General features: G+C 44.3%; 1 long non-coding RNA gene across 1 annotated transcript in view; it reads left to right on the plus strand.

Annotated features, from left to right (window-relative positions):
- Positions 1-23254, plus strand: part of LOC130282935 (uncharacterized) — a 46242-nt gene extending 22988 nt beyond the window's left edge. The window contains exon 3 of the long non-coding RNA XR_008846560.1: positions 22122-23254. This is a non-coding gene — a long non-coding RNA (uncharacterized LOC130282935). The remainder of the gene's footprint in view (positions 1-22121) is intronic.
- The last annotated feature ends 340 nt before the right edge of the window (positions 23255-23594 follow it).

A 23594-nucleotide genomic window follows, 5' to 3' on the forward strand; every position in this document is an offset into this window, starting at 1 on the left:
CTGTCTTGCTAAAAGACAGGCGACCCCTAGTGGCGGCTATTTTGAGCTTGAATTTCAGGTGAAAATTTAAATTTTTTTAACAGGTGTATATTGTGAAATGTCATATTATAATGAGTCCTGCAATATATGAAAAGTTTTTAACAATGACAGTGCCTCTTTAAGGTGAAAAAGGGCTCAGTCCTTAAGGGGTTAATTCCCGGTCATGAAGCCAAATCCCAGAGACGTCCGTGTCCCCCCAGATCAAAGCAGCCAAGAGCTCAATACATAAAGCAATGATCAAGGGGGACAACGAACATCCCTGTCTGGTGCCATTAAACAAAGGAAACGCTGGGGAGGAAACTTGAGGAAGTTTGAGAGAAGCAGTAGGGGAGGAGTAAAGACCCCGCGGTGCAGTAAGAAATTTGCCTGTGATCCCAAATTTCTGAAGAGTGGCAAAAAGAAATGGCCAACTCAGTCTGTCAAAGGCCTTTTCTGCTTTAAGGCTAAGCACAAGAGCTTGCTCAGAGCACCTATTAACCAAGTCGATCAGGTCAACAACCCTCCTTGTCTTATCACCCCTTGGCGACATGGAATGAAGCCAACCTGTTCTTTATGGATCAAAGTGGGGAGAAAACAGCAAAGACGGTTGGCCAGCACCTTGGAAAAACAATTTCAGATCAGAATTGAGAAGGGCAATGGGCCGATAGCTAGAGCAATTATGTGGGTCTTTACCTGGTTTGGGCAAAAGGGTAATCAAGGAGTGTAAAAAAGACTGCGGGATCTCCTCTCCCCCTAGAAAATAATTAAAAAGGGACAGAAGTTTGGGTAGAAGAGAGGAATACACTTTATAATGGAAATAAGTGAAGCCGTTTGGGCCAGGGGAGCGCCCCGCAGGAAGGGGTTTAGGGACCTCCTCCAATTTATCAGCATTAATAGGAGAATTCAAGGTAGCAAGATCAGAAGCCATAAGACACTGCGAAAGAAAGGAGTCCAATGCAGCAGCACGCTCCCCCGGGTTGGACGGAAGTTGGAAGGGCAGGGAATAAAGCTTACAATAGTAGTCAAGAAAGAGGCGGGAGACAGTGTCAGGGTGGTACTGAAGAGTGCCAGAAGGATCTTTCAGAGCCAAGGGAGACTGAGCAGCGGCACGATCACGCAAACGTCTGGCTAACAAGGTGTAAGCCTAATTGCCCTTCTTGTAAAACCTTTGTTTAGCATAAAGCAGCTGGTGCTCAACCTTACGGAGGGCCAGGTCACCTAATTGAGCATGTGCCACCACCAGACGCCTCAGCACTGAGAGAGAAGACAGTAGGAGAGACTCAAGCCTAGCAATCTCCACATGAAGTGCCCGAGCCAGGGCGTCCCACTTCAAGCGTGAGCCAAGGGCAATGCAATGACCCCTGACCATGGACTTATGGGCCTCCCAAAGGATGGCCTGGGAAGAGACTGAGCCGTCATTAGTAGAAAAGTACTCAGAAATACAGGATTGGATTGAGTCTCGGGAGGGCGGAGATTTAAGCAAGGAGTCATTAAAGCGCTAGTGGCAACGCCGGGAAAAGGAACCATTAACAGATTTTCTTCTAATGAAAAGGGGGTTAATACTTAGCATCTGAATGCTTCAGTTCAACAGGAAATGGGCATGGCCTATATTTCTAGTGCCAAATTGGACCTATTTAAATAGACTCTACCTATCCTTCAGTCTCTTGTAGCCTACCATTGTGTTGTTAGTTTGATTGTTAGTTTAAACAAATCGGATCTGTACCCAAAGACAACCAGTTTTTAGGATTTATTATCAATTTCCAGGACAAGAAGCTTTATCTATCTCCAGCCAAACACCTGCAAAGTTTCCCTGAGTATTTTGGGGCTCCTGTCCTCTGCAGCGGGGGCCTTAAGGCATCTGAGACCCTTTCAGAGAGAGATTCTACACATGTTGAGTAAGTCTCCTGATTCCAGGAGCATATTTTTGGGTTTCCCGATCGTTGGATTTGTTCTTTGATATTTGAATCTGTGAACCACCATATCTACACAAACTGATAGACCAAAAAGGGAACCTCTAAAAATACCTTTTAATTATATCAATGTTAAAAATCACAATGGTGAAAATAGTGAAATAGAATAAAATTGAACTAGAAAAATAGAAAAATCTGTATATACCTCAGATATCTATATAGTTACGGCCATCATGTAGTCCAGAGAATCCAATAAATATAGAGTAGCCACAACGGCACAGATCATATATGCAGAACTCTAACTGGACAATTCAAAAATATGTAGCAGTTCACATAGAATGCATAGAACTTTCTTCATAAGTTGCGGTTCACACAAAAAAGTTGCGGTTCAAACAAAAAAGTTGTAAATCAGTGTTATTCCACAGACGTACATAGTTTCCATTTGGATTACTTCATCATAACCACTCAGGGAATCTTCAAGTGTGCAGTGTACCAGAATATTATGCTCCAACTATACGTGAAGGGTGCAATGCTTAATCAGAGCGCAACATATGTTATCTCATGCATTGGACGTACGCAGATAATGACCATTGTTTCAGCTCTCTTATGGTATAAGATACCAACTTAGACCACTGTCCACATTATGTGGTAAGCATCAGATGTATAGAACCTCATCTACAGTCCATTCTGCTCTTAAGCACCACATTAGCACTGCCAATGAAACACTTGTTCCAACATAATAAATTCAACTGTAGAATATGTATGATAGCATACAGTATTAAATCCTCTTCAAAATACAACGGTAGAAACAGTGTAGTGTTCATCAGCAATGTTGCAGTAGTTCCAGCAACGAAATTTATGATGTAGTATGCATACTATTATTTGTTAGTGTGCCTGCACATATAAACCACATGTTATTGTTGCAGTGTTGTGGTCACACTTATCTGTTTTGGCTGCGGATTTTCTGCTAGCTCATTTTCAGTGCTTCCTTCTTCATCCGCTGTGGGCACACAGCTTTGGATCTCGATCCTGCACCGACGGTAAGCAGTATCCCGCTATAGCTTCAGATAGCGGCATGATAACTCTCTTTCATGAGGGGTCCATAATTTGACTCCATCTCACTTGAGGGGTCCAACGCAGTTTTTATTTAGCTAGAATCTTCAGGGACCATTAGGCTAGTCTCCTTAATTTCAAAGAGTGGTGCATTAGCACTATGTGTGCGGCTCTGATGGCGTCCGTCATCTACCATATCTAGTGGATCATATTCCTAGATCCCAATATTGGATCTTGATTTTACTTTCATGGTAACATGAGAATCACATACTTGTTTGGTGGCTATTTGATATTTTAGTAACCATTAAAAGTTATGCTTTAGTGTTTTTTCGGTGATAGTAAAATGTTTGTTTGGCTGGTTCTGTGGAGAAATCTTGTATGGGAGAAATCTTAATTGCGGTCTAGGCCAGATAGTGAAGAAAAGAAAAGTAAACAACTCCGGTTAGAGAAGATGTCACCTGTAAATCGGGAGACTGGGGAGACAGGGGTCCTGTTATAGAGGAAAGTAAAGCATATGAATTATACTATAATCATTACAAAATGTCTCTAATATGGGGGTACAATTTTTGGGAATGAGCTGTCAAGGGGTACTCAGGAAAATAGGTTGAGAACCACTGCTCTAGAGTAGTGAAAAGCTCTATGAGACAGGATGTCATTGGTGTAATCAGACTGGACTATTCTTACCACTGACTCCTCAGGCTCAGGCTGGGGCACTCATCTATTGGACAGAAAAGTAACTAGCAGTTGGATTTAGGAAGAAATGCCCCTCTTCTCCAACACCAGGAATTGACAGCTATATTTTAAGCTATAATATATTTTACACCTCTTCTGGTGGGAATGCTAGTTCTGGTAAGACTGGACAACATGGCCTCAGTACTTTAACAACAAGCAGGGAGGCACCAGATCACTGTCCCTTCTTCAGAAAGTGGGAAGGATCTTCAATTGGGCACAAACCAAGATAAAAAGGTTATCTGCTGTCCATATCAGAGGAGTACAGAATGTCTTGGCAGATCGCCTGGGCAGAGATCTGACAGTACCAGGGGAGTAGTCCCTGAATTCAGAGATTTTTCAGCAATTGACAGACCTATGGGCCATGCCAGAAATTGACCTGATGGCTACCAGATTCAACTGCAAACTGAAAGAAATTCTGCTCCCTCTCTACTCAGCGGATCACCCATGGATAGTGGATGTGATATCCATTTCATGGACATTCAGGCTGGTGTACATCTTACTGCTGACTTTAACGATACCAAAGGTATTAATGAAAGTCAAGAAGGATCCGGCCCCTGTCATGTTATAGCCCTGATTCAGTTTTGGACAAAAAGATCTTGGTTTTCCCCATACTAATGAGCCAGGGCACATATTATAACCTTCACCTACAGCAGAACCTGGTGTCTCAAGGCACACAGCTCGGCAACAACCTAGGAACCTGACATTATGGAGGTTGATAGGTCTGTACTGAAAGCCAAGGGCTGATTCACTCTAAAAGCGAGGCTACCAATAAAACCTATGCTAGAACCAAGAAATTGTTTACTACTTGGTGTAGTTCTAGACAAATAAATCTATCTTCTTCAACTCCCCAGATTTTAGAGTTCCTTCAGGACAGCTTTGACAAAGCACTGTGGTTAGGGTGCATTTTGGGGCTATGTCTGCTTTCCTCTGTAAAAAGTTCCTACCTATCCAGAAGGGAAAGAGTATTCTAAAAGCCATAACCAGGTTACATCTGGGAATCATGAAACCTGTTGCAACTTGGACCTGTTGGTAGTCCTGAAGCAGCTGTGTTCTCAACCCTTTGAAATTTATGGGGAAGATTTATCAAAACCTGTTACACGAAAAGTGGAGCAGAATTTTTAGAGGCCTTTTAAAAAATGAAACAAGCTATTTGATTGGTTGCTATGGGCAACTGCACCACTCTTCCTCTACACAGGTTTTGATAAATCTTCCCCTTTGTCCTTAAAGGGGTACTCCGGCGCTTAGAAATCTTATCCCCTATCCAAAGGATAGGGGATAAGATGCCTGATCGCGGAGGTCCTGCCGCTGGGGACCCCCGTGATCTTGTACGCCGCGTGTTCGCTCCGGGTCTGATTACTGCCGATCACGGGGCCGGAGCATTGTGACGTCAAGGCTCCGCCCCGTGTGATGTCACGCTCCGCCCCCCTCAATGAAAGCCTATGGGAGGGGGCGTGACAGATGTCCCGCCCCCTCCCATGGGCTTGCATTGAGGGGGCGGAGCGTGACATCACACAGGATGGAGTAATCAGACCCAGAGTGAACACAAGGCTTTCTCCTCTGCTGAGCCCTACAATTCTTTTATGGTTGATAAAGCCCTCCTAAAATTCTTACCGGACTGTACATCTTAAATGGGCACTGTCAGATAGAAAAACGTTTTATATGTTGTACATCTTGGCAAAACATTAACCTTTCTAATATCCTTCATAAGAACATTTTATTTCCTTTTTATAGAAATCATGGCTTATAAAATGATGGCTTTGTCCAAGCTGAAGCACAGGCATGGACAAAGTCCAGTAAGTGAGGGTGGGCTAGTACTCCTCTGTGCTCTCTTCTCCTTAAAGGGGTACTCGGCTGCTCAGCGTTTGGAACAAACACACTCCGCCCCCTCAATGCAAGTCTATGGGAGTGGGGCGTGGCGACTGCCACGCACCCTCCCATAGACTTGCATTGAGTGGGCGGAGTGTGACATCACGAACTCCCGGCGCAGGCTCCAGCATTTGGAACAGTTTGTTCCAAACACTGAGCAGTGGAGTACCCTTTTAAAGTCAATGGGCAGCAAAATCTACTAAAGCAAATCTTTGCCTACATTCTTTGTGGGACACTTTTTACAAGGGGCTGGAAACATTTCTCAGAGATTTTTGTCCATATGGACATAATGGGATCATGCAGTTGCTGCAGATTTGTCGGCTGCACATCCATGATGCGAATCTCCTGTTCACCGCATCCCAACGGTGCTCCATTGGATTGAGATCTGGTGACTGTGGAGGCCATTGGAGTACAGTGAACTCATTGTCATATTCAAGAAACTAATCTGAGATGTTGTGAGCTTTGTGACATGGTGCATTATATTGCTGGAAGTAGCCATCAGAAGATGGGTACACTGTGGTCATTAAGGGATGGACATGGTCAGCAACAATACTCAGGTATAGTGATGTCGCGAACATAAAATTTTCGGAACGCGAACTTCGGCAAAAGTTCGCGTACCGGGCGAACCGCAATTGACTTCAATGGGCAGGCGAATTTTAAAACCCACAAGGACTCTTTCTGGGCACAATAGTGATTTAAAAGTTGTTTCAAGGGGACTAACACCTGGACTGTGGCGTGCCGGAGGGGGATCCATGGCAAAACTCCCATGAAAAATTACATAGTTGATGCAGAGTCTGGTTTTAATCCATAAAGGGCATAAATCACCTAACATTCCTAAATGGTTTGGAATAACGTGCTTTAGCCCCCTTTAGGCAGCACATAGTTAGAGCCCCCCTTTAGGCAGCACATAGTGGGATTTGAACCCAAGGCCCCAGCGCTGCAAGGCAGTGCTAACCTCTGAGCCACCATGCTATCCTTAGCATACATCTAATATCCACGGTTGCTAAAATGGACAGAGATGTCAGCAGAGAGTACCAGAAAAATTAGGTTTGTACACATGGATGAAAAATTGGGTATTGTCGCAGCCGCAGCTGTAGCAGCGGCCAGAAAAATTGCAGCACCATAACAAGTGCAGCAGCAGGGGCCAGAAAAATTAGGCATGTACACATGGATGAAAAATTGTGTATTGTCGCAGCCGCATCTGTAGCAGCGGCCATAAAAATTGCAGCACCAGAAAAAGTGCAGCAGCAGAGGCCAGAAAAATTAGGCATGTACACCTGGCTGGAAAATTTGGTATTGTCGCAGCTGTAGCAGCGGCCAGAAAAACTGCAGCACCATAACAAGTGCAGCAGCAGAGGCCAGAAAAATTAGGCATGCACACATGGATGATGAAAAATTGGATGCTGTAGCAGCGGCCAGAAAAGTTGCAGCACCATAACAAATGCAGCAGCAGAGGCCAGAAAAAATAGGTATGTACACATGGATGAAAAATTGGGTATTGTCGCAGCCACAGCTGTAGCAGCGGCCAGAAAAATTGCAGCACCATAACAAGTGCAGCAGCAGAGGCCAGAAAAATTAGGCATGTACACATGCAGCAGCAGCTGCCAGAAAAATGTCTGTTTGTTTCGCCATGCAGAAAGTGCCCTAAAACATTGCGGCTTGAACCCTGCTTGGTGGCGGATAAGTCACGCAAGTTATCCGGCATTCAGAGTTCAAATACAGCTGCGTGTGGACCATGTTTAGCCCAAGGCAGCTCATCTGATCAGGCCTTGTTCAGTCAAATGTATCGCCCAGTGTCAGTCCCTTCGGGATCCATCCCTCATTCATCTTAATAAAGGTGAGGTAATCCAGACTTTTTTGACCAAGGCGACTCCTCTTCTCAGTGACAATACCTCCTGCTGCACTGAAGGTCCTTTCTGACAGGACACTTGAAGCGGGACAGGCCAGAAGTTCGAGCGCAAATTGCCACAGGCCACAGGTCAAGCCGACACACCCAGTAGTCAAGGGGTTCATCGCTCCTCAGAGTGTCGATATCTGCGGTTAAGGCCAGGTAGTCTGCTACCTGTCGGTCAAGTCGTTCTCTGATGGTGGACCCCGAAGGGCTGTGGCGATGCGTAGGACTTAAAAAGCTCTGCATGTCTTCCATCAACAGCATGTCTGTAAAGCATCCTGTCCTTGACGGCGTGTTCGTGGGAGGAGGAGGAGGATTACTTTCACCTCTTCCCCTGTAAGATCCCTGTTGTGCTGTGACATGACCCTTATACGCTGTGTACAGCATACTTCTTAATTTATTTTGGACCTGCTGAATCCTTTCCGCCTTGCTGTAATGCGGTAACATGTCAGGCACTTTATGTTTATACCGGGGGTCTAGTAGCGTGGACACCCAGTACAGGTCGTTCTCCTTCATCCTTTTAATACGAGGGTCCCTCAACAGGCACAACAGCATGAAAGACCCCATTTGCACAAGGACGGATGCCAAGCTACTCATGTCCCCTTCCTTGTCCTCACTGATGTCAGGGAAGGTGTAATCTTCTTCCCTCCCAGCCATGTACAACACCACAGGAACCAGATAGGTGACAAGGAGCACCCTGGGATGCCTGCTCTGGTTGGTCTTCCTCCTCTTCTTCAAAGCCACATTCCTCCTCTTACTCCTCTTCCTCACAATCCTCTCCCAGCATTGCTGCAGGTCCAGCAAGCAATGCTGATAAGGCTGTTTCTGGTGGTGATGGTGTCCACAACTCTTCCTCTTCACGCTCATCTACTGCCTGATCCAGCATTATTCGCAGGGCACGCTCCAGGAAGAAAACAAACGGTATGATGTCGCTGATGGTGCCTTCGGTGCGACTGACCAGGTTTGTCACCTCCTCAAAAGGATGCATGAGCCTACAGGCATTGCGCATGAGCCTCCAGTAACGTGGCAAAGAAATTCCCAGCTCCGCAGATGATGTCCTGGCACCCCGATCATACAAATATTCGTTGACGGCTTTTTCTTGTTGGAGCAGGCGGTCGAACATTAGGAGTGTTGAATTCCAATGTGACGGGCTGTCGCAAATCAAGCGCCTCACTGGCATGTTGTTTTGCCACTGGATATCTGACAAGTGCTACATGGCCATGTAGGAACGCCTGAAATGGCCACACACCTTCCTGGACTGCTTCAGGACATCCTGTAAGCCTGGGTACTTGAGCACAAAGCGTTGTACAATCAGATTACACACATGTGCCATGCACGGCACATGTGTCAACTTGCCCAACCTCAATGCCGCCAACAAATTTGTTCCGTTGTCACAAACCACCTTGCCGATCTCCAGTTGGTGCGGAGTCAGCCACTGGTCCACCTGTGCGTTTAGGGCCAACAGTGACTCTCCGCTTTGAGGCAAGTCAACCCCAAGATGGCGTGACACTGCCGTATCCGGGATGTGGAATAGCACCTGGGGAGCTGGGGGGGGGGGGGGGGGGGGTGCCGGTGATGTGGAGCAAGACGCAGCAGTGGAAGAGGACTCGACCGAGGATGTTATGGAAGAGGATGGAGTAGGAGGAGTAGAGGAGGTGGCAGCAGGCCTGCCTGCAAGTCGTGGCGGTGTCACCAACTCCTCTGCAGAGCCACGCATTCCATGCTTGGCAGCCGTCACCAGGTTTACCCAATGCGCAGTGTAGGTGATTTACCTGCCCTGACCATGCTTTGCAGACCAGGTATCAGTGGTCAGATGGACCCTTGCCCCTACACTGTGTGCCAGACATGCCATACTTTCCTTTTGCACAATGGAGTAAAGGTTGGGGATTGCCTTTTGTGCAAAAAAATTTCGGCCGGGTACCTTCTACTGCGGTGTCCCAATGGCTACAAATTTTTTAAAGGCCTCAGACTCCACCAGCTTGTATGGTAAAAGCTGGCAGGCTAGCAGTTCCGACAAGCCAGCTGTCAGACGCCGGGCTAGGGGGTGACTTTGAGACATTGGCTTCTTGTGCTCAAACATCTCCTTGACAGACACATGACTGTGGGCAGATGAGCAGGAACTGCTCAAGGCGAGAGACGGAGAGGTGGATGGTTGAGAGGGGGCAAGGAGGGCAGCAGTGGTTGACCTGGCTGAAGATGCTGGACCAGGAGGAGGATGGCGGCTTTGACTTTGTGTGCTGCTTGTACTGACGTGTTGATCCCATAGGCGTTTATGATGCGACAACATGTGCCTTCGCAAATCAGTTGTGCCTAGGTGGGTGTTGGACTTCCCACGACTCAGTTTCTTCTGGCACAGGTCGCAAATGGCCTCGCTGTTGTCAGAGGCAGACACACAAAAAAATGCCACACTGCTGAGCTATGCGATGACAGCATTCTGGTGGTGGCAACAGCATGCGTTGATTGGCGTCCCGTCTGACTGACCCCGGGTGCCGATGCATGCTGTCTGACTGTGCCACTAGCTCCTTGCGACAACCTCCCCCTGCTTTCAACTCGTCTCCTCCTCCTCTCTGTCTCCCCATCTGAACTTTCCCCCTCTTCTTCTCTTCTAGCGGGCACCCACGTGGCATCCACGGCCACACCGTCATCATCAACACCTTCACCGCTATCTGACACCTCAAGAAAGGAAGCAGCAGCGGGTACAACATCATCATCACATTGTACGTCCATGTGTGTAATGCTGCCTTACTGAGACATATCCCTGTTAACTACATCCTCTGGCAATAATGGTTGCGCATCACTCATGTCTACAAACTCATGTGTACATAACTCCTCTGACGGATCAAGTAAAGCTGCTGTGGTGCTAGTGTTGGTGGCAGGCGGGCAAGTGGTAGCATGAGAGGTGCCCAAAGCTAAGCTAGAGGAGGAGAAGGATGGTGCGTCAAGGTTCCGAGCGGAAGCTGTAGTAGATTGCGTGTCTTGTGATAGCCAGTCAACTAAGTCCTCAGAACTTTGGGGGTTCAGGGTACGTGGCCTCTGAACACTGGCCATTCTAGGGCCAAAGGGAATCCCAGCACCACGACGGCCCCTGCGGGGTAGCCTTCCTCTGCCTGTTATTTTTTTTAGTTAAATTTGCACAAGTGTCACACCAAATGTGATTTGCACTAGGGTGACACAATTTGCCCTGCAGGCAAAAAAACTGGCAACTGTGACGTGAACTGACAGTGATGACTGGTTTTATTTAACAGCCAAAAAAGTTTTTTTAAATTTTTTTTATTTGCACAACTATCACACCAAATGTGATTTGCACTAGTGTGACAATGAGCAAAAAAAACTTGCCAGCGAAGTTCCCCTTTTAAGCAATGATTCCCAACCAGGGTGCCTCCAGCTGTTGCAAAACACACAGACTGATATATTTCAGCCCTTTGAATACTGTAGTAGTTAGTTGCTTTAAAGAAAAAAAGCTTGCCAGCGGAGTTCCCCTTTTATGCAGTGGTTCCCCAACCAGGGTGCCTCCAGCTGTTGCAAAACACACGGACTGATATATTTCAGCCCTTTGAATACTGTAGTAGTTAGTTGCTTTAAAGAAAAAAAGCTTGCCAGCGGAGTTCCCCTTTTAAGCAGTGGTCCCCAACCAGGGTGCCTCCAGCTGTTGCAAAACACACGGACTGATATCTTTCAGCCCTTTGAATACTGTAGTAGTTAGTTGCTTGAAGGAACTTAAGTTTGATTCTGGAGTACCCCTTTTAACCAGCAGTTCCCTCCCAACCAGGGTGCCTCCAGCTGTTGCAAGACACACGGACTGATATCTTTCAGCCCTAAAAAGGGCTTTTTTGGGTGCTGTCCTTAAAGCAGATGTTACACTAGTGCTTTAGAAGTAAACTGGACCCTGAATACACCACCTAGCAGAAACCTAGCTATCGCTTTCCCTATACAGCAGGAGCAGCTTCTCTGACCCTCCACTTCCTAAGCCTGCAGCATGCCGAATGAGGGTAAAATGGCGTCCGTGCAAGAGGTAGGAGGGTCTGGAAGGGAGGGACTGCTGCTGATTGGCTGTAATGTGTCTGCTGACTCTGACTCACAGGGTCAAAGTTTACTGCAATGTTAAAGTATAGGGGGCGGATCGAACTTCACATATGTTCACCCGGCGATGCGAACATGCTAAATTCACCGGGAACTGTTCGCCGGCAAACAATTTGCGACATCTCTACTCAGGTAGGCTGTTGCATTTAAACAATTCTCAGAAAAGATCCATACTTTCATGTTGTCTACTCCAAATTCTGACCCTGCCATCTAAATGTTGCAGCAAGAATCAAGACCAGGCAGTCATACATTGTCCGGTCTTTCATTGTTTTGCTCGGTTTGCTGTTTTTAGCTGATAGGAGTGACATCCAGTGTGATCTTCTTTTTCTGTAACTAATCTGGTTCAAGGTTCTACATGTACATTGAGATATGGTATTCTGCATCCTTTGGTTATAACAAGTGGCTTTTTAAATTACTGTTGCCTTTCTGTCATCTCAAACCAGTCTGCCCATTCTACTTTGACATGAACAAGACCATTTTGTATCACATAACAGCTGCTTACTGAATATTTTCTCTGTGCATACCATTCACTGTAAACCCTGGAGATGGTTGTACATAAATATCCCAGTAGATTAGCAGTTTCTGAGATTCACAGACCATCCTGTTTGGTACTAATAATAATGCCACATTCAAACTCACTTGTATGCCCTTTCATTCTCATTCTGATGCTCATTTTTTACTTCAGCAAGTTGTCTTGACCACGTTTACATGCCTAAACGCATTGAGTTGCTGCCTAGTGATTGGCTGTTTAGCTATTTGTGTTAACAGCAATTGAACAGTTGTACCTAATAATAAAGTTTCATCATGAGAACATTTGTGAGAACATGGACAGACTTTCTAAAGACAAACCTAGGAGGGTGGACACATTGGCCTTCATTTACTATTGCAAACCCGAAATGTTTTGTCGGGTTGTGCGCCAGATTCTGTCTGCGCCAGATTTTGCGTCAGAATTGAAAAAACCCAGACTAACTCTCCATTTTGTTAAGAAAACCCGAAAAAGGGGCGTGGCCGCCTGCAAAGGGGGGCGTGATCTCCGAAAAGGGGGGTGTTTTCAACATTTTCACCAAAAAACAACATATTTACTAAGGTTTCCACATAAAATGTGGTGGATTTGAGATGAGGAAAACCAGACAGATCAGAGCATGTGTAAAAAAAAAAAAGCAAAGTGTAGGGAAAGTGGAAAATGTAGAGAAACCTTAGTAAATACCGTGGAAAATAAATTGTAGGGAATTAAAACCCACAAAGAAACCTACACAACACTCTTAGTAAATGAGGACCAATATTTGTTATGTAAATCAATATCTGTAACATCTTATCTTATCTAAATAAGAACCAGGATTCATGGATATTAGTTGGATGGGGTGAAATTCAGTTAAATTATGTTTCATGGGTAGGGTTCCTGCTTTGTGAGAAACAAATGCAAATGAAGCTTCCTATTCTAATATTTCATTATGGTGACAATGTAAAAATTAGCATCTTGTTTTTGTTTTGTCTGCAAAGATAAGATTAAGCATGATCGAATAAAAAAAAAAAAAATCCCGTTGATATCCATGTGGTCGCTGCATTTTTATTTACATAGGTGGAACAGAAAAATATAAACAGTATTGAGAAATGTAATTATTTTGAGTTATGCAATAGAGCATAGTGCACACTAGATGGCACTGTTTTCACTGGTTATTACTACAAGTCATTACAATGCACTAAATCCCAAAGTTTCTGGAAGCTGCTTTGCTATCTAGTTGCTCTCTGTCCCACCTCTCCACAAGTAAAGCAATATATTACAATCACTATTACTTTTCATACTTGCAAATATGGAATACATTGATGTTTTCTAAACTGTACCTTTCATTGTACATTACCTATGGTCTGATCCAGATACCAAGCAGGAGAGCTTACCGTTCTCAGATGAAGCACAAAAGCCTAATAGTTACATTCACACTAGGTGATAGTGTTGCCTGAATGTTTTTGGAGTATAATGTTAACAGAGGTATTACAATATTTAAAGGTAAAAAATCTTTTTCAGGCTTGTGCTCTCACAGGAGGCCCTCCCCAACTGTGTTACTTCACTCAGGTCCACCCTAGATTCACACTTTCAACCATCTATCCCCCTCTTAGACCCTGCATTCTGTCATCCAAACGTCCCCAATCCAGACATCATCCATCAAACTGAGCCTTACTACTAGGGTAACTAGATCACTCCCCAGGTTTATCTTGGATATCCTCACACTACTTCCTGGGATTTTTCCATTCCCTGGTCCCCACCCTTAGAAATCACATCCTTTCCTATTGTCCACTGGGCTCAGACCATTTTTCCAGTACAGACCTGTCTGGGCAAGGCCTCAAGCCCCACTCTCTAGGCCAACCAGCAATCTTTGCACCCACTGACCCACTAGAACTAGGAGCTTCTTTAGTCCCCAGGCTGAACACAGGGTTAAAGGGGTATTCCGGCCATAGACATCTTATTGACCCCCCCCCCCGTGCGATCTCCGTGCAGCACCCATCATTCTGTGCCGGGTGCTGCTCCAGTGTTGGAAAAAGCTGTGTTTTGGGACTGGAGATGTGATGTCATGTGACGGCCATATTGCAGTAAAGGATATTTCAGTAAGGATATGACATGAGCAATGTGGGTTTCACTGGTGCTTTGGCCTCTTGCCCAAATGCCATGGCCTTTTTAAACAGCTTATTGGAGGAGGTGTTGGACAAATATTGATAACCAAATGTGAGGATAGTCCATCAGTTTTTAAAGTTTGAATAAATCCTTTAAATTTGTCAAGATGCCGTGACATAACGTGAAGACGATGGTGCATGAAAGACGCAGCACAGTGCAAAAAAAAAAAAAATAGCCCTCATACAGTCCCCTATATGAAAAAATATAGGTGATTAAAATATGGCAATTTTAAACATACTTATATTCACTTAATCAGTCAGAGGGGACCCTATAAAAAAGGGGGTCAATCATCATGCTGTAAACTGGTATGTGATCGGCCCCCTTGAAGCTGTCTACTAGTTACTGCAACTTATTTTATTCAGACTGACCATAGATCCTCTTAAGGGTACGCTCACATGTACATGATCTGCGGCAGATTTTCTGCAGCTGATTTTGCTGCCCATTGAAGTCAATGGGTAGCAAAATCAGAAGCAAAAAATATGCAGCAGATCCTGTACATGGGAGTGTACCCGTAAAAGGAACTGAAATTTGGACTTATTATTCTCCTATTGTAGACCCTGCTTATTGTGGGTCAATTGAGTTCTACAAAGAAATAGGGGGAACAAAATGGGGGACTCCCCTATCTCACAACATTATCTCACTATGTTAAAACACACCCCCATAGGGTTTTTTTCTGTCTATTTTCTAGTGCAGTTTGCAAATGTTTGCTTTCCTTGGCTTTTTAGATAAATGTATTAAGCATTTGCACCATTTTTGTGACTTTTAGTTCTATCCTAAAAAAGTTTTTTTTTTTTATATAATTTCCCCCCATTTATTATATGCGACTTTTTAACAAGTAGTAAAATATTTGAGCAACTTTGCTCAATAGGTGGCGTACAGACCACACATCAACAAAAGATGCATTGAAAATATGCAGAAACATAAATGCATCAAATCACCATACATCAATATGACACATTTTGTGCAATTCAAACTGGAATAGAAAGGAGAAAGTCCCCCAAAAATGGGGGGGGGGGGGGGGGGGTGAAAAAGTTGCAAATTATTAATCCCTCCTCTCCCCTTTGGATTTTAACATCATTTTTAACATAAGTTTTTGAACTTTTCAATGAAAATATTGTGGCCAGATTTAATACATTTCTTTTCTTTTTAATACATTTTTAATACTTATTGGGGCCTGTGGCTTTTTTTTATTTATTTTTTTGGAACACACAGCATACTATTGTTATGACATTATTTTCTGGTATTTTTTCCATAGGCTTATCTATAGATCAGCAAAACACAGACTAAATAAATAGCACAAAAAAGCTTGTAAAAACATACATACACACAAAACACACATGAAGTTAACTACATTTATAACAGATGGTATTTGTGCCATTTTACATGGTATATCATTTGGTAGTTACCTTGAGTCTACCTTGTACTAATCATGTACAGTCATGGCTGTAAATGCTGGCACCCCTGTAATTTTTCTATAAAAGTAAGTATTTCTCACAGAAAAGGATTGCAGTAACACATGTTTATTCCCTTTTTGTGTATCGGAACAAAACCAAAAAAAAGGGAAGAAAAAAAGTAAATTGGACACAATGTCACACCAAACTCCAAACATGGACTGGACAAAATGATTAGCGCCCTTAACTTAATATTTGGTTGCACACCCTTTGGAAAAAAAATAAACTGAAATAAGTCGCTTTCTATAACCATCAATAAGCTTCTTACACCTCTCAGCCGGAATGTTGGACCACTCTTCCTTTGCAAACTGCTCCAGGTTTCTCTTATTGGAAGGGTGCCTTTTCCCCAACAGCAATTTTAAGATCTATCCACAGGTGTTCAATGGCATTTAGATCTGGACTCATTGCTGGCCACTTCAGAACTCTCCAGTGCTTTGTTGCCATCCATTTCTGGGTGCTTTTTGGCGTATTTTTGGGGTCATTGTCCTGCTGGAAGACCCAAGATCTTGGAAGCAAACCCAGCTTTCTGACACTGGGTTGTACAGTGCGACCCAAAATCCACTGGTAATTCTCAGATTTCATGATACCTTGCACACATTCAAGGCACCCAGTGTCAGAGGCAGCAAAACAACCCCAAAACATCATTGACCCTCCACCATATTTCACTGTAGGTACTGTGTTCTTTTCTTTGTAGACCTCATTCCATTTCCGGTAAACAGTAGAATAATGTGCTTTACCAAAAAGCTCTATCTTGGTCTTATCTGTCCACGTTTCCCAGAAGGATTTTGGCTTACTCAAGTTCATTTTGGCAAAATATAGTCTTGCTTTTTTATGCCTCTGTGTCAGCAGTGGGATCCTCCTGGGTCTCCTGCCATAGCGTTTAATTTTATTTAAATGTCGACGGATAGTTTGCACTGACACTGATGCTCCCTGAGCCTGCAGGACAGCTTGAATATCTTTGGAACTTGTTTGGGGCTGATTATCAACCATCCGGACTATCGTGCGTTGACACCTTTCATAAATTTTTCTCTTCTGTCCACGCCCAGGGAGATTAGCTAAAGTGCCATAGGTTGCAAATCTAGATCTCTGGATATGGACTTGTAACCTTGAGATTGTTGATATTTTTCACAATTTTGGTTCTGAAATCCTCAGACAGTTCTCTTCTCCTCTTTCCGTTGTCCATGCTTAGTGTGGCACACACAGACACACAATGCAAAGACTAAGTGAACTCCTCTCCTTTTTATCTGCTTTCAGGTGTGATTTTTATATTGCCCACACCTGTTACTTGCCCCAGGTGAGTTTAAAGGAGGATCGCATGCTTGAAACAATCTTATTTTTCCACAATTTTGAAAGGGTGCCAATAATTTTGTCCAGCCCATTTTTGGAGTTTGGTGTGACATTATGTCCAATTTGCTTTTTTTCCTCCCTTTTTTGGTTTAGTTCCAATACACACAAAGGGAATAAACATGTGTATAGCAAAACATGTGTTACTGCAATCCTTTTCTGTGAGAAATACTTCATTTTCTTGAAAAATTTAAGGGGTGCCAACATTTACGGCCATTTACATGGTACTGCAGGAAGAGATAGGGGTTTATGAGGTGAGATGACTGATTTTCTCCCGGTTCCGTTTACTCAGTTCTAGTTTTTTCAAGCCATTTTTAACCTTTGTCACATCATTGTAGGTAAAAGACAGGATGACTTTCAACTGCTCTTTTCGGGAGATCAGGTAAACACACAAGTAGTGAGAATAAGGGGAATATGACTCAGAATGCAGGAGGACAAGTCTTGGCCTGTGGAAAGAAGGGAAAGAGAGCCCCCCCCCACCACCACTACCCCATGCCCTGGAGAAATTAGAGAGAATACATGCTCACTGGAGCACGCCATAGGATAGATTAAGAAGGACGCGAAGACTGCTAATGGCAGGCAGCAGGATAATTAGCCCCCTATCCTTTGGCAACAATGTTACCAGGCAAGTTGGCATCCCCTAGGCTGTGCAGGGAGTGTCTCCAGAAATACCAGCTTTCTGAATGGACATTCCCCAAGGTGCAAATGCCTGAGTAAATATGGAGTGCAGGCAGCTGAGAAAAAGCACCTTCTAAAAGAGAACTTTGTTTAGCATTTCTCCTCTGTCACACTTGTATTGTAGGTAGATAGAGAGATATGTACTTTTCTTTACTATAGTAGTATTATATCATGTATTATGCAGCATCCACACTATGTGCTGGAGATCTGCTCTCTCCTGCGTTCCCCCCCCCCCCAAATATCAAAAGTGGGATCAAAGCCCAGCAGAAAGGAAACATTACCAAACTTTTCCTTTGTGAATGTTTGCCTTCTCCTTTGATCTGTTCCCATTTTTTGCTTAACAAAAAGAAAAAAAAAAGGGCACAGGAAAAGGATCTCTAACACCTAGTGTAAAGCCAGCCTAGGCTATGGTTTTGGTAGACATACTGCATGATCTGCATTCATTACCAATGTAACTAAAGACGTAAATGACAAATTCAGCTCTGCTACATGTATCTGCCAGTTTAATATTGCAACCGTTACCTATGGAAATGTGAGAAGAACAGTTAGATATGAATAGCCTCTTCTGCGACTTTGGCCTTTGCTATGGTGACACACACATCAATGCCCTCCTTTAGTGTATATATATTTTCAGGGTGTTAACCCACAGAGAGATTTGGCAACACCACATTAACATCTGCTGATCAGAGATGCACAGCAAGCGCCACGCGCAGCCTGACACCTCTCTCCCCCTGCTCATGTAAGCGTAGAGCCAGGCTCCCTGCCAGGGAAAGCTTTATCTAGGGCCTCCCTGGCTGGCAGGGTGCCCATGCTCTTACATACACATGTGTGATAGTAAACTCTAGGGCAGACAAGTGGCAGCTGCAGCACTGCAGGGAAGTGTGCCACACTGGCACAGCATGCCAACCCCTTGTATCCTCCACCCTGGAAAGGCTACCCCCCACTATTTTCATGACAGTAGACGTTAACATGATGCAATACGCTTCCTTTTTTGCTTTGCAGTTATTTGTGTAATGGCTTTGCATGAGCAAATATTACAGCACAATGGCCCAAATCAGTGTGTAAATAGAGCGCTTACTTTCCCTTATATAAGAATTCTGCGCTGAATATGGGCTTTGTATTTTCTACCGTCAAATTAAAATAGGCAGGAAGGGTTATATATGTTTTCTTTAGGTTGTCGACCTTAACTCTTTAATGGATATGGGCAAAATACCTTTCAATACTGTCCAGGGATAAGAAAGATAATATAACCTAGCAAATATTTGTTCAGTCTTAGAATCAACTATATGTAATAAAGAGGTTGAATTTAGACCTGGGCCCTCATGCCTGAGGGAAACCCTTTATTACATAGTAGGACAGTAGTACTGTATACAGTATCTGATAGTTTGGGAAACACATATATATGCACTTTGTTATGGCAGATATATACATATATATAACCAAGCTACTGTATTAAATTGAGGGTATGTTTAGACGTACTATCTAAATATGCTGCATATTTTATTATTGAAGCACCAGCATAAAAACAGCAGCTGGCATTACGCTTTTATAAATCAAAATTGAACGTACTGTAAAAGGAACAGTGAAATGGAAACAAATACACAGTCTGTATGGTTACCTTTATTCTACCAAAGGACATGTAAGACATCCCTTTAAGAGACAGTGTTCAAGGGTGCCTCAAGACGCTCCTGCTATTCTTCTGAACAGGACCAACAGGCAGTCCTTCTGGAGGAGATCCATCAATTCAGGCCTCTCCCCAAATGAAAGAGTACCTGTCACCAAACTAAACTTTTAATATATTGTTCCTTATGTAATTATAAGACACTTTGCTATTTACTTGCTGTTAAGATTCATATTCAAAATGTATATGTTTTTAATGTGACAAAAAATATGGCCACTAGGTGGCTCTGTTCTGTTCCCTGTCACAAGAGTTTGCCTTGCAGGAGACCAAACTCAGGAAGTGCGTGTGGGGCATGGTGAGGCACAGCTCACGCAGGCTTCAGTGATGTCGCGCCTTTCTCCAGCCGGCAGCTCATACAATGAGCAAGGGGAAAGGTATGATACAGAGCTTTTTAAAGCTCTGAACATTTTTTAAAGGGGTACTCCGCCCCTGGCATCTTATCCCCTATCCAAAGGATAGGGGATAAGATGTTAGATCGCCACGGTCCTGCTGCTGGGGACCCCGGGGATTGCCGATGCGGCACCCCGCCATCATTACTGCACAGAGCGAGTTCACTCTGTGCCTAATGACGGGCGATACAGGGGCCGGAGCAGCGTGACGTCATGGCTCCGCCCCTCATGACATCACGGCCCGTCCCCTTAATGCAAGTCTATGGCAGGGGGCGTGACGACGGCCACGCCCCCTCCCATAGACTTGTATTGACGGGGCGGGCCGTGACGTAACGATGCTTCGGCCCCTGTATTGCCCGTCGTTACGTGCAGAGCGATCTCGCTCTGCGCAGTAATGATAGCGGGGTGCTGCAGCGGGGATCCCCGGGGTCCCCAGCAGCGGGACCCCGGCAATCTGACATCTCATCCCCTATTCTTTGGATAGGGGATAAGATATCTAGGGGCGGAGTACCCCTTTAAGGGCAAGAGGGGTGTTAGGAGTAGCTAGGGAATATAATCTGAGTTAGTTTAGAACAGGCATAGGCAATCTTTGGCACTGCAGATGTTTCGGACTAGATCTCCCATGATGCTCTTACAGCCAAAATGCATCATGAGAGATTTAGTCCAAAACATCTGCAGTGCCGAAGGTTGCCTATGCCTGGTTTAGAAAATATGGTTTGATGACAGATGCTCTTTAATGTTAAGCAATTTGAAAGCAATTCTATGTTCATACACAGTTGTAAAGGAGAACTCTGGGGTGGCAAAACATTTTACATATTGCTTGGGATGTAGAGAAAGAAAATAAAAAGTTATACCTACCTAAACCCAGTTGACCACAGGTTTGGCTGCAACTCCAGTTCATCTGCGTTCAGTTCCCTGATGCTTGACTCCTCTACGTGTTTCTGAGAAGTAAGCTCAGAGCAGGCCTGCCCGCTCAGCCAATCATCGGCCACAATGATGTCCTGGAGATAAACATTCCAAAATAGTCTCCTATACAAACAGCCATTCGTTTTTTTGGATAATGGCATTTCCTATTGCCCTTGATTCCAGGACACTGGACATTTGATACGGTGATAAAATACATAAAATCAGGTACAACAGACATGAACAAAGTAACTAACTGGCTGATACAGAGGAAGAGAGGACCCTGCCCACAAGGTTCGGGAAGCAGCTGATCACAGTATAGTACAGCAGTAGCAGGGTTATTCCGGGTTGTAGAGATGGGTTTCTTTTGAAGGTTGTGATGGTGTATAGAGATGGATTTGTCAGTGTAGCGAGTATGAGGGAAGCTCAGGAGAAATCTTGGAGTTGGTTGAGTAAGGAGCAGACAAGGAGAGGGCACAGGCGGATATCTTGTGATGATTAGAGATTGCAGGAAAAAGCAGTATGGAGAGATCAGTTTAAAGATGTATGGAAGGGGCAGGTTGTGGATAGCCTTGTAAGTAATTGTTAACAGTTTAAAGGGGTACTCTGGTGGGAAAAAATGTTTTCTTTTAAATCAACTGGTGGCAGAAAGTTAAACAGATTTCTAATTTACTTCTATTAAAAAAATCTTAATCCTTTCAGTACTTATCTGTATAATACAGAGGAAGTTATTTTCTTTTTGAATTTCTTTTCAGTCTGACAACAGTGCTCTCTGCTGACACCTCTGTCCATGTCAGGAACTGCCCAGAGTAGGAACAATTCCCCATAGCAAACCTATCCTGCTCTGGACAGTTCCTGACACGGACAGAGGTGTCAGCAGAGAGCACTGTGGTCAGACTGAAAAGAAATGTAAAAAAAGAGAACTTCCTCTGTATAATACAGCAGCTTATACGTACTGGATGGATTAAGATTTTTTAATAGAAGTAATTTACAAATCTGTTTAACTTTCTGGCACCTGGTGATTTAAAAAAAATGTTTTCCACCGAAGTAACCCTTTAAGCTGAATTCTCTAGGCAACAGGTTGCCAGTGAGGGGATTGGCAGGGGAGAGGCAGTTTAGTTGGGCAGCAGAGTTATGGATGGATTGGATGTGGGCAAGGGTGTTAAAGAAGATATTGTATGGAGAAAAATCTTCGGCCATTACGCCTGGGCACCCAGAATATAAAAATAACAAAAGGGGCTCATTTGCCCCTACTCCCTCGTGCCCCTTTATTGCCACTGCGGTTCTCGGGTGGTGTTTCCTCGGCTGGAGATAGGCTGAGCAGCAGTGTAATGCATTGGTTGCCGGGACTGCATCACACTGCTGCTCAGCCTATGTTACAGCAGTCCAAGCGGTGTTTTTTTGAGTGGGTAGAGCAACATGGGGAAAGAAAATTAATTCTGTTTTTTTTTTTCCAGGTTGAGTTTTAATGAGCAGGAGGAGAAGAAGAAGGAAAATATAGCCAGTAGACAATTTTTTTACTGTCAGGAGTGGAACTGATGCAGAGAAAAACTATAATGGAAAGACTTGCAGCTTTTTCTGTTTTGTGGACTCACTAACCTGAGAGGTTATAAGTGACTTGTAAGAGCCTCGTGGCAGTCGCTCGGCCTGCCATTACCATACAGGATCCATACTCCTCAGAGATCAGGCTCCTCTGGGAAAGCCCTTCATTAATATTCAGCATTAAATCAGCTTAATTGCTGCACTAATTTCCTGCAACAAAGGCAATTCTCCTCAGGCTACCTGTGAGCTGGCGCATAGTCTGAACTGTGTCATTTACTGTCCGTGCTGAAGATGGCAGCACCTGAGGATGTGTACAGCAGCAGCAGCAGGGTCACTTAGAGGGAGCTAAAAATGATATGTCAGATGAATGCCATGTCCCCCTCCCCCATTTCCTCTTCCAGTGGTTCCCTCATCCTTTTCCAGATGCCAGCGCTGGCTGCAGGGTCCTCTGGTGTTATGGAGGAGGAGGGGGACTGCTGCTGGAGTATATTTTGTTATTCATGCTTATACCTCTCTCATCTCGCATTCTGCACCCGCCTGAACATGAAGCTGTGTAACCACAGCAACCAGGCAGCTGGGACCAGGAGATGGGGGATAGCAGAGGGGGTGGAAGAAAGATGGCATTCACCCCTTCACTGCCAACAATATAGGGGGAAGCTTCAGCCTCTGGGAAAGGAGGGGTTAATGCAGAGGAAAGGGAGGGATGCTGGTATAACCTAGGCTCCCGGGAATATGAGGAGGAAGTGGTTAACATGAGGTGACGTCAGAGGAGAATATTATAAAGAAAAAGGGGTTTTACAAGGAAACGGAGCTATTTTTAATGAAAAATTGCACAGCACATCTGCGCATTGTGTGTCATTCGCAACAAAGGTCATTTCTGGATAATAAAAAACATGTGTCAGCTCATAATGTGGGGATGCCATCATCCAGATTATTACCTCAGCCACACCTGGATTACCGGATTTATTCCCACTCCCATGAGGTGCCCACGGCTTGTATGGAGGTGTGACATGGACAATGTACTTGTGTCATGTTGAAAGGGATCACCTCAGATCACGAGTCAGATTTATAGTGTATTAAGAGGCATATAAAACTTTATTCTGTCTGCAGTAGTGTTCCCCAACCTTTGGCTCACATCAGCGATGACTGTAGTTGTGCACCTGATGGAGAGTCACAGGTTGGGAAACATTGGTCTACAGTATTCATGGTCATGTCATTACATGCTGTGGATCAGGAGAAATAGGCAACCTTTGAGTCTACAAGATCTACCGAAATAATATGAAATGTACTAAAACACAATAAAAGCAAATTCCCACCAGATCCCAAACTGTACGAATGAAACACGTGTGCTTGCAGTACCCTTATTGCTGTAGCACTCCTGTTAACAG

This window comes from Hyla sarda, chromosome 1, assembly GCF_029499605.1.
Source record: "Hyla sarda isolate aHylSar1 chromosome 1, aHylSar1.hap1, whole genome shotgun sequence".
In the NCBI taxonomy this organism is placed as follows: Eukaryota; Metazoa; Chordata; class Amphibia; order Anura; family Hylidae; genus Hyla; species Hyla sarda.